The sequence below is a fragment of the Acyrthosiphon pisum genome, chromosome X, assembly GCF_005508785.2.
Source record: "Acyrthosiphon pisum isolate AL4f chromosome X, pea_aphid_22Mar2018_4r6ur, whole genome shotgun sequence".
NCBI lineage: Eukaryota > Metazoa > Arthropoda > Insecta > Hemiptera > Aphididae > Acyrthosiphon > Acyrthosiphon pisum.
In genome coordinates, this window is record NC_042493.1 from 31772979 (window position 1) to 31785733 (window position 12755).

At 26.9% G+C, this 12755-nt stretch overlaps 1 non-coding gene across 1 annotated transcript; it reads right to left on the reverse strand.

Moving 5' to 3' along the window:
- Positions 1 to 10632: 10632 nt before the first annotated feature.
- Positions 10633 to 10751, reverse strand: LOC115033486. Its single transcript, XR_003838835.1, has one exon. It is a non-coding gene; the product is annotated as a 5S ribosomal RNA (ribosomal RNA).
- Positions 10752 to 12755: the final 2004 nt, after the last annotated feature.

Genomic DNA, 12755 nt, shown 5'->3' on the forward strand with positions numbered 1-12755 from the left:
TACTTTATTGATATTTATAGAAAAAAAAACTAAAAAAATGAAAACTTACAATGTCCGTAAACAGCTCAAAAAGAGTCAAATTATTTTAAAAATTTTATCGTATATATAAAATGCTAATATAAACATTCAGTGAAATTTTCAAGTTTCTACAGTCACTCGTTTTTTAATTACAACAAAATAAGAAAATCGTTACGTAAGGAATCGAGTGAATATCAAATGTTGTAAAAATATGAATTTCAAACGCTCATAAAAATTTAATTTGAGTTTCTTATAGATATTTTTTTTTAGATAAAGGTAGATTATCCTATAAGGAATCTTGTATTACATTTTAAAATCTTAGTTCTAAAAAGAAAAATTTTTACGAATTATTAACTCAAAATAATTTGCTAATTTTCGTGATTTTTCCATATTTTGTCAATTTTTGAACTTTAAATGCTAATAAAAAAAAACTGTGACTAAGGATTTTTAATATTTTTCAAATGTCATTGTAACAATATAGTAAGAACCTTGTATTAAATTTTCAAGTATTTTTACTCAACAAATAAAGTTTTATTGACATTCATAGAAAAAAAAACTAATTAAATTGGAAACTGAAATTGTCCGTAAACAGCTCAAAACAAATCAAAATATTTTGAAAAATGTATCATGTATAGAAAATAGAAATATAAACAACCAGTGAAAATGTCATGTATCTACAGTCATTTGTTTTAAAGTTACTAAAACGTGATGACAGACACAAAAAAAAATAAAAAAAAAAATAAAAAAAAAACACACACATCATTGTAAAATCAATACATTCATCGTTCCACTCAGAATCTAAAAAATGTAGCATGAAAATTACCTTTACCAATTTGATCATGTCATGTTTACATTAAGCGGAACTCACTACCAATATTATTTATATAGTAATGTCACTATGTCAGACAGTGGCGTAGCCATGCAGGACTATGAAATGGAGGGTGGTTTAAGTATAGGTATACATTTTTTTTACAGTTTTCGTATATAAATAAATGTTAAGTTCGGGACAGTGTGCAACAAGCACTAAAAATTATCGAAATATGCAGTGAAAATTTTCAAAATATGCTTAAATATCATATACAGCTAAATGTCTATATTATTTTTGAAAAATTCATAAAACATTACAATTTTGGAAATAATAAACTAAAAAATAAGTAGCTACCTACATAAACACGATACAAATAATTTATACACGGATTTACTAATTCGAATATATATTGATTAACATGATGGACAATGAACACTATTGTATGTTTTGGACGTTTTTATAAACTATCACGAAATAAAATAAATTGATTTTTAAAAATATTGGGTTAAGAAATAAGTAATAACGAATAACGTGATATGCAAACACTTTGATATACGAACACGTATCTACTGATTTTAATTTCGCTGTATAATCTAGGATCTAGATATAAATTATAATTTTAATACAGTTAGTTTTGTCACAAAGAGACTAGTAAAATCGTACGAACCATATGCACAAATAGGGTAGATTTAGGGGCCAAGCCTTTACCAACAACTTTAACAGCCCTAAAAAATATTTTCTAAATTTTTTTTTAACTTATTTAATATTGTATAGGGTTTCAGGTTTCAGCCTCCCCAAATCTCAAACAGTATTTGCGCCTATTCCCAAACAACCAAACATAATACATTTAAAGATAGTTTGAATAATATGATTTTTCCCGACAATTATACGTACCTACATTTATCTATTTAAGTAGAAATACAAAATATGCTAAAAATCGCTCAAATATAATATGCAATTTTCCTAAAATATGACAAAATATACAGAAATATGCAAATTCAAACTTTGTATTTAATTTCGTCGTTTCATAAAACAAATTTATAACTTACCTAAAATAATCTACAACCACTACAAAAAAACATGCAAATGCAAGAAGTCCCAAACCCTATAAATAATACATTTATAAGGGGTGAAAAGTCAATGGGGAGGGGGGTTAGATACCCAAAACCACCCCTGGATACGCCACTGATGTCAAAGTTGCATTAGTATAGGTTGTGTCTGCTTGTGATTTGTGATGCACGTGGTACGATTTTGAAATACGATTGTGAGCTGATTTCGGTTGAAACCAAGTTTGTCTTAACACTTTGATACTTGTCGCTAGTTATTTTTTCTGAAATCACTAAACTATTCAAATCACATATTCTAAATCACAACTATTGATAACAGATTTAAAGCGCCTATCAAGTGACAACTATAAACTCAATTTCTATCTATAATATAATAAGTAATGACAAATAGTACCTATACACGTGGACGTTTTTGCAATGTAGGATGTAACTATTCCTTTTATTACCTACTGATATCTCGTTCTCTGAAAAAGAACATGATACTAATAAAATAAAATAATAATCAAAATCACTGTAAAACCAATTTATATTTATTTTTTGCTTCACTCAGAACGCTTTTGTGCTCCACTCGAAATAATTCAATCAATTATTGAGCCATACTCAAATTATTATGAAAATTTAAGAAATTAAGTAACTGTTAGGTTACTATATAGGTAACTGAAAATTAGAGTAGATATTTGAAATATATTTATTTTACTTGAAAATAAAATGTTTATTGTAAATTATAATACACAATACTATAAAGCTATATATAGTATATACCTATATAGATTATATAAAATAATCCGGATACTCCTGACTAAAAGTTAACATAAGATTCGTCCCTTTAAGTAATATAATGACTTATTAAAGTAACTCATTACTTATTACTTATTTAAGTATACTGCTATATAGTATAAGGTCTAAGAATATAAAATAGATATAGGTAGGTCAAACTTTTGAGACGGATTAGTCAAAAGTTACAATTTACAAAATTTCCCAAATTTTAAAGAGCCACCAAAAATTTTACCTACTCATATTAAATTTCGAAAATGTTTTTTGTTACAAATTTAGAATTTTAGGAAGAATCTTTAAAATTTAAATATATTAAAAAATCAAATGTTTTAAAAAGGTTACTCAGAATTCATAATATGAAATTCGGATTACGTGGAAAACTGAAATTGTTTGAGCTTATAACGTTCAATTTTAAAATACCTACATTAACCGAACACAACAATAGTAATATAATATAGTATACCTACGTCCTACCTATTATCATTTTTAATTTGAAAATAATTTATTCTATTAAATTTATGAAGGGATTTTCACCTTTTACATTATTTATAAATTAGAATACTGTTAAGACTTAAGAGTACTATATTATATTTATATCGTGTAAATAATAAATATTATATCTTATACACTGAAAATCATTTGGTTAGGTTATTTTGTCTTTAAATATACTTTTTTTTTTTGGGATAGTGAAATGAGGTAGATTGATTGGTGTTGTTTAGAAGAAAACCACGATATATTGTTTCGGTAGATATTGAACCCCACCATATAATTTCGGCGTCCGTATAAATGTATAATATTATGACGCAGAGCGGTTGTTATCGGTAAATTATAATATAATATTTTATTATTATATTCTTATTACCACTAGAGAGATTTACCTCGACGAAAAATATCTATTTTGTTTTTTTTCCGCGAACTTGACAAAAAAAAAACCATGACATGGTTCGACAACGTATTACGGTACCTATACGGTATACCTGTGGTAATGCGAATAATGAATTGCAAGTAACGTGTATTATACAAATACTGAAATTACATTATTAAAATAAATTTTGAATTCAGTTATGTGGTACCGTATGCAGACGCACAAAACGGATTATAGTTCACACGGGGTCGGAAAAAAATTCACTATTAAACATGATTTTATTCAGATAACGTTACACACTAATATTTTAATTTATTTATTTACTTACGGTGTCCAACCACCCAGCCACCCATCTTCCTTTATTATTTAGGTACGTTTCTATAAGCTGCAGTAGGTACAGATATCGTGAGCACGACGACGACGACGGGTTTATGTATGTGTATAAACTATAAATTATTGTAATATTTTATTATAATATGATATTTACATATTTACATATTTTATACATCTACATGATATTGGTCAACTAATTGTACTATATATAGTGTGATTCACAAACTGTTTTTTTTCATTTGATAATGAATTCATTCGAATACTCATTTTTATAATTTTTAAATAATTATATCTATAATATTATATTTTTGAATTCTTGAGATTTGTTGTACTACTTAAGGATAAGTGTTCTGTGGTGATACAAACTTCTATTTTTCAATTTAGTGGACATTTTTTTTTTGGAAATGTTGATGTTTCTAATTCTAGTTTTCAGTTATTAAAATGTTTATACTAAGGATACAAGTCCTTAAAAATGGTTTCAAAAATATAAAATGGATGTAATAGGTAATAGCGATATTGGTATATAGTATTTATAGTTTTAGACAGGAATTTTCATTGGAAGCCGGAGGTAGGTATATAATATTCATTATGGCTAAGATAAATTGCAGGGCAGTGTCTATCGCACTAATGATATATATAAAAAAATTTCATGGGGATCCATCCTCCATGTCACTCTGTGTATACGCACATGTAGGTACCTAGACAATTTTTTCAAATTATGAATGTTGATAACTTAATATTAATAACAAACATTTTCAAATCCCCATAGCCCCTATATTCATAAAACCCATTACCATGGACCTTCTATTCTTAGAATACAAAGTTAAATAACTCAAAAACTATTTGTTTGAATTTTTATTTTGATATATCAACATTATCAGAAAAATTATTAAAAGAAAATAGGTATGTTATTTAATTAAGTATGTTAAAAAAATAAATAAAAATCAGATTTTGAATAACTTCATTATTGTGGTGAGCTTGGATCGTGAATCACTCTGTATATTGTATAGTCTAAATAGGCATACATATTTTTATACATTACTGCTAACCATGTGTAATGAAAGTATTATTATTAACCGATCACACGCTCTCCGTCACTTTGCTGGGCCGTATAGGTACAGCCACAGGATTACAATTTATTCACAATGTTATAATACTTATATATAGGTAGATATACGTAGTATAAAGACCAAACGTCGATCACTAATGCTTTATATTCGAAACGTGTTTTCCTTTTTGAATACTAAGTATCTGAATTTATATTATATTTCGTCATCCGAAATGTATGTTTATAATATACATATATGCATAATATAATATAAATATTAAATAGACTGTCGATATGTAGACTAGACAGACCGGCAGACAGACAAAGTCGAACTACGGGCGGTTGACGTTGAAATGTTGAATATCTAATGAAATGTATTGACTACAATATGACATGCAATTCCCTATACATTATATGCTCGTGTACCTACATATAATATAATATATATTATATACTATATGTTTCATTCCACTAAGTTGTATATTCTTAAATTCATAAATTGGGAAATTAATAAAAAAATAAATTAATTGAATTAAGTCACCGTTAAGTTATTGTATCGTTATGGTAAACATACAACAATAATACAATACAGGCAACAATTAAAAAAGTTCTAAGGTAATATATTAAAAGAAAATATTAAATTAACTCAGTTAAATGAAGTTATAGTTAGTTACCACTATCTAGGACCTGAGTCACACATTACACATATATATAGCCATAGTGATGATGCATTTTTAGAATAATAATAACAAATATTTTGTTAAAAGTGTATCCTTTAGATAGTAGATACTATTTCTAATTATTGCACGCTATTATAATATAGCTGTAGTGGCTTACAGATTGAGATTAACTCGGTATATTAACCAAATGAGTTCATAAAGTTCATTCATTTTTCAGTTCTCAGTCTAAAACATATTATACGTATACATTCATATTGGTCAGTTATGCTAAATTCAATTTTTTATTTGTAGGTACCTGGTACATGCATCCTCGTTATTTTAAAAACGATTCTTTAAGTATAAAATTGTTTCATCATGAAAAACGTACCAACATTTGGAGAAAAAATATAGGTGATTTTTTTTTACACGAAGAAAATATTACGATAGTTAAAGCAGAATTTTAAAATTTTGATCGCTTGGGATCTATAAGATTATAATAATATATTCGTACGGTATCAGATCGACCAGACGAAATAATATAATTATATGATATTAAATTATTAAAAATTAAATGCGTATTCGACGGGAGTGCTTCCCGTCACATGCAGAGTGATGTGAGACATGCAATCATCATATTTTTTTCAATTTATTTATTAAGAAAATCAAATTGTTGCTCTCACCAACGTGATTGTGACTGTTATTGTAGAATATTTATTGCACAAGAAAAATTAATTGAATCGCACTTTGAAAATGATCAAATCATAAACAATAACCTAAGTACCTATACCTAATAAAATACGTCCACTGGAATACATTTTCGGTAATGTGTATCTCTTATTTCAATGAGTGTACGGTGTAAGAGTAAGTTTGTTCAACATTTCGAGATAATAGTCGAACTATATTATTAAAATTTAAATGAAATTTAACTTGTTTGGATGAACATTAATAAGTACTTATATATACAACTTTTCGATAGTTGCATCTTCATCGCAGGATTCCATTACTCGCACTATAAATAGTTTAACACAATCAACACGGATTAATGTTTAATTTGTTACTAAATTTTATTTTTATAATATTTTAATCTAATATTTTGTAGCATACTATGTAGTTGCGTTGGTGTATGTAGGAGTTTCAAGCGTAGATCCAGATAAATTATTAGGGGGGGGGGATTTTATATTTTGGACATAATATAACACATACAATTTAATAATTCTATTATATTATAATTAGGGTTGTAAAATTTCATGAAATTTATTTTCTTGAAATATTTCATTTCCATGAAAAATATTTTTTTTTATTTTCAAGTGAACATTTTTAAAAGTTGGTTTATTGAATGAAATAAAGAAAATATGTAACATAGTTACATACTACATACATAATAATACACAAACATAGACATATAAAAAACTAGATAACCGACTATAAGACAATATTGAAGTCAGCCATATGCCAACATGGAAAAATTGCATGATTGATAATATGAATATCAAATATGTATATTGTATATATTTGTAATATATATTATATTATTATGTCATATAATTATATAAATATGTATGGGTATCTTATATTCTTATAATCTTATCTATTGAGTTATTTTTTATATTAGTAATAAAGTAATAAGTGGTAAAAATAGTTTAATAGCCAATAGGGGATTCAATTGATAAGTGATGACAAAAATATAATAAAATTAATACCAATATACAAATACCATATAAATATATAATTATTAATTATATATTTATAACCATTGACCATTAACAGTATTTAGGTAGGGTTTTTAATTCGTAAGCCTTAGTTGATAAATGATACCTACTGATAAGTTATTCATAATCAATGTTTTATGTGTTTTATCAATATATTATTTCTAATCATCTATAAACACGTTTAAAAGAAAAAAAATATTTTTCATAATTTCATTGAAATATTTCAAGAAGAGTGAAATTTTAAATTTTTAAATTTTTAAAATTTAGAACCCTAATTATAATTGTAAGGTACTATAATTACCATATACATATTTCTTAATTCTATAAAGGCATAAACTTTTTAACTACAAATTTAAAAAACATAGGTAGGTACCACAGACTTCTATATAGTAGTACACTACTATAGAGACTAGCCCGGATCTGTTCCATCTGCCGATTTTGGTTGAGGCACGTGTCTCAAAAAAACAGTCATCGCCACGTCGCTGCACCATAGTAATTATAATATTACATCGACGTGTTTGTGAATAATCATTATGCAATACACATACATAGGCGTACACACGGTGTGGTTTTGGGTTTCAAATATATACATACGTTATGGGGTTATTGTTTAACTCAACGTAAAACTGTTGTGAACAACAATGGATTTAATAATAATTATATGCTGCAGTATATTACAACAAACCGTGGGTCGCTCGTAGCTCGCAGGACTTGCGAGGTATGTACTTATACATTATAATGTTTTACGCGCATTTTATAACATAATATTTTAGGTATTGTATTATATAATTATATTGTGGTGCTACTGTAGCTGGGCTAGTGCGTAATGAGTAATGAATTTGTAGTGTGTGTGCGTGCGTGTACCTAAATTCATATACGTAGGTACCTATGTTCATATTATACTATATACATCGATGCGCCAAACATGCACTGCAAGTGGGTTTAATGTACTTGAAACGTACGTTTATTTGTTTTAAATGTCTACCCTCGAAATCAAAGTCTAGAGTATAGACACTCCACCGCGAGAGCAGTGTAGGTACATTATTTAATGACAATAATATATTACATTGGCGTAATTTAGCGACTTGTTTCGTCGGTGTTGGACATCGGGTGAGGTGGCGAGCGTCAAGGAGATGCACCGTCCTTTGCACGACGTGAAAATAAATCGTCATATTAATTTACTCGGATAAGTATGTAATACTAATTACATTTTTATGATGAATCGAAAAATACAATATGGGAAATTCTGAAGTACCAGCCCACACGACATTTCTATCAGTGATCAACTTTAAACGTTTAAAAGGAATATATAATTTGCGAACTATACATCGACATCAAATTCAATGGATACGAACTTTATGTACAGAGAAGACAATACAAATTATTTATTATGCTTTTACTGGATCATTTATTAATACTATAAAATATACAATATAAAATATAATATATACTATACAAAATATAGTAATTATATTTTGATAGACACTCTTGCAGTACTTTTCTCCAGAAAAACACATTCAGTGTAGGTAAAATAACGAATAAGTAATCGTTCATTACGAATATAATAAGAAAATATTATTACACATTTTGACGGCATTTGAAGAAATGACAAATATTATTAAAAACAAGATTACAAATAATTGGAATATTTTATGAAAGAGTACAAATGCGCAATAACATAATAAGTAAATACTATCATAGTCGCTGTTGATAGGACTTAATTATTATAAACTGCAATATTAAGGGCGAGCGTAAATAAATTTCTTTGAATATAATACGTAATAAATAATAATAACAGTACTTAAGTTATTGCTTATTAGTTATTATGATAGATACCATTTGATTGTTATTTTGTGCGTCGTTCGTGTGATATAAACATATATTAATAAATTATTCTACATATTACCTATTCCACCAATAAAGTTATATTGTAAAAAAATTCTACAAAATTAAATTAAATAATTTTGTAGTTAACAATTCATAAAATATTAATACTTAAAGCTCGAAATTTATATTATTTTATTATATGTAGGTATATGTCGTAGTTACTAAATGGTTCTTAAGTTTTTTATTTGTGGCACATTTAATGTGCCTGTAAAAGCAAACGATGTGATAGTTTTGAATTAAAGGTAGCGCATGAAATGTAACAGCCGTTATCAATCACCATCGCTCATTGTCCCACTTAACTGAATATAACTCAAATCAAATTTAATAATAAATGTGTGATAACTATTTTATTTTACAAAGTAAATGACCGTTAGCCATATTTTGGAAAAAAATTATGAGATGTCAAATATTGGAATCACCATTTCTCAAAATATTTTCGTGTGTATTACGCATTTCCATTAAATGAAATGTACAATTTTTTATGAAAAGATCGATTTCACAAAATAGTTGTGACACCAACACTGTTCTTGGTATATTTTCTTACAGTACCTAATTCAAAAAAAAACCAAACATATTATGTAACATAAATACATTTTTTTTAAGCATTTTAAATTCAAATTTTGATGCAGTTTATTTCAATGTAAAATAATAGTTTTAAATATTTTGTTTTAATTCAATAAATATTAATCATATAAATTTGAAAGCTTACATTATTATTTATCACTCATATAATAATTTTCTATATTAAACAATGACATTTTCAAAATATTTGGATTAATTGTACGCTATTTATAAAAAATTGAATTTTTTTAAATATTTTTTATCGATTTACGTTGATAACATTTTTAATGTTCAATAACCTTAACAATGTACCTTCAATATTTCTCATACGTTTATCTTATAGTAAGTTGTTATCTGTAATTTAAGCTAAAATGTCTACATTATTGGATATTTATAAACGAAAAATACTGATTCTTCTCTAACGGTTTTTGTTATTTTGTTGAAATACTTAACACTTTTCGATATTAAGCATGTATTATTTTTAATGTTCATTTTAAAAAAAATTAGTTTTTATGTTTATTAGAAAGTACCTAGGTATACAAAAATATCTTTTATAGTTGAATCCACTATTCGAAGTTCAGTTTATAGTGATTTGATTCCAGTCAATAAATTATGTTGGACTAACCATAATGATAGGTTACTGATATAATATAATGGAATAGAATTCTAACCAACAATTATTTAATTACAATATAAATTTTCTCAACTTAATTAATTTATAGTATTCTTGCCTAAGTATGAAGTTAGTCTGCCTTAAATGTATGATCAAGATAATTAAAAAGAAAAAAAAACTAGGCGTTAATTTAAACGGGTTTGGCCGTTTTAGCAAATACTGCTGATAATATAATATAAATACTAAATAGCACAAAATCAAAATGAAATAGTCTGTAATCTAAAAAAAAATGCCAACGGCACGTAGTGTTCCCAAGCGGTCACCCATCCAAGTACTAACTACGCCCGACGTTGCTTAACTTCAGTGATCGGACGAGAACTGGTGTATTCAACGTGGTATGGTCGTTGGCGGAATCATCGGGTATTAGCAGATAAAGATAACATCATGAAATATTTTATAATAATATATTATGTACTAGCTGATCCCACGCACTTTGTTGCCAGTAGAAAATTACAACTCATATAGTAACATATTGTGATGGTTAAACTCCTTTTGGATATAAATCACTTTAGTAAGTGCAACTCAGCTCCCCCTCCCCTGGTAGGCAATACGACAGCATATCAAGTAGGCAATGTGCGAAAATTCAATTTTATGCATGCTCGTTAAATAGCAACTATTTATTATTATTAAAACTAATAGCAACCATTTATGAATAAAAATGTTCATCGTAAATCTAAAAATAAATGTTTGAGCATCTCACCGGGTTGGACCTCCCATAAGCTGTAATATTAAAACAAATGTAGTTAATTATATAACGATTGTACATTTGTACCTATTATTTGAACATTGCTATTGTAATAAATAATAATAAGTATAATAATAATAATAATTATTATAATTTATAATCACCCGATCTATATTATATTTTAAAATAAATAAATGCCTAGGCACCATAAACTTAAAATAGAATATTGAACTAAAATTAAATTCATACCTATAATCTACAAATATATTTTTAAACACTGCATAAACAATTGATAAATAATAATTCCATTTAAAAAATTCAACTAGAAAACTGAACCGTTTACCTTAAAACAATAATATTAAACATTATTATGTACAAATATTATATAATATTTTAATGTAATATTAACAAAACAGAGTTTAAACCACAGTTTAAACCGTAGTTTACGTGGTTTTGCGTCCACCACTACCAGGGTCCCATGCGAACGGGTCAAGTTACCACGAAACACTCGTGTGTGACATAAAAATATACTATGAATGTTTTTTTAAAGTTTATTCAAGTTATTGTATTTATTAATTAATTATCATTGTAATTTATAGTAGTAGCCAGTATAGGTGAGTAGCTTATACAGTTATACATATAGATACACAGTATACACTTAATCTAATACTATAAAATTAATATAATAATATTATAATGTAGTTATTGTTAATCTTCTATCCATCATCCGAGCGTTGTATACACAATTCCATTATTATGCAATAATATTATAATTTATCGAGACGAATGTATCCAAATGCGAATATTAATTAGACAAGTGTTTTTTTAAATGGTCGAATTCTGAAGGTCCACAAATAGAAAACCAATCGAACTTCAAACAAAAGTATTGATACTAAGACTTGGTTAATTTTAAAGTCAAAATCTCGAAGTAACATTAGAATAAAATACCTGCACACAATTAGACGATTGTGTAAGTACGCGTTTATTGCCTACTTTACTTGTCCAGCTATTTATATTGCACGGGTTTCGTACATTTACCTTTTTTAATTGCACCATCGTTTGTCCGTTGTTCTTCAGATCAATCCGGCCCGCAGCCATGCAGGCTGCTAGGACCTATCTCTACTTCTCTATATATTTTTTTGTTCTTATTTTGCAATAATTTCTGTACAATATATTATTTATTAGTAGGGCAGAGTACCTATCTGTAATTCTAAAATAAAATATGCTACTATTATGCATTTATGCATTTAATTTTTAACAACATTGTTGTAACAATTATTTTAATAGGAGGAACGGGTGTTAAAATCAGTATCAATATAGCAAAAATATAGAGCTATAAAAATCACTGTTTTAATAATATGTGTTATTACATACATTGTAATAGGTGAAACAAAACGTTGGTTAGGTAGGTTAGAAATTCATAAAATTATATTAAAAAAATAGTTTACAAAAGTAGAAACACGACTTAGTGCATAAATAAAAAACAACCCAAACTACCTATTTATTTATACATACAATTACACGTGCGTACGGTACGTATGTATTACACGCGCTTTGTCCTAACATAACAATTTGTTTTTTACTCAGCAAGTTTTTTGATTGTGTAAAACTAATATGCAAATGCTACAAGTCTTCTGACCTATCTTTTAAAGTTCCCTAACTTGCTTG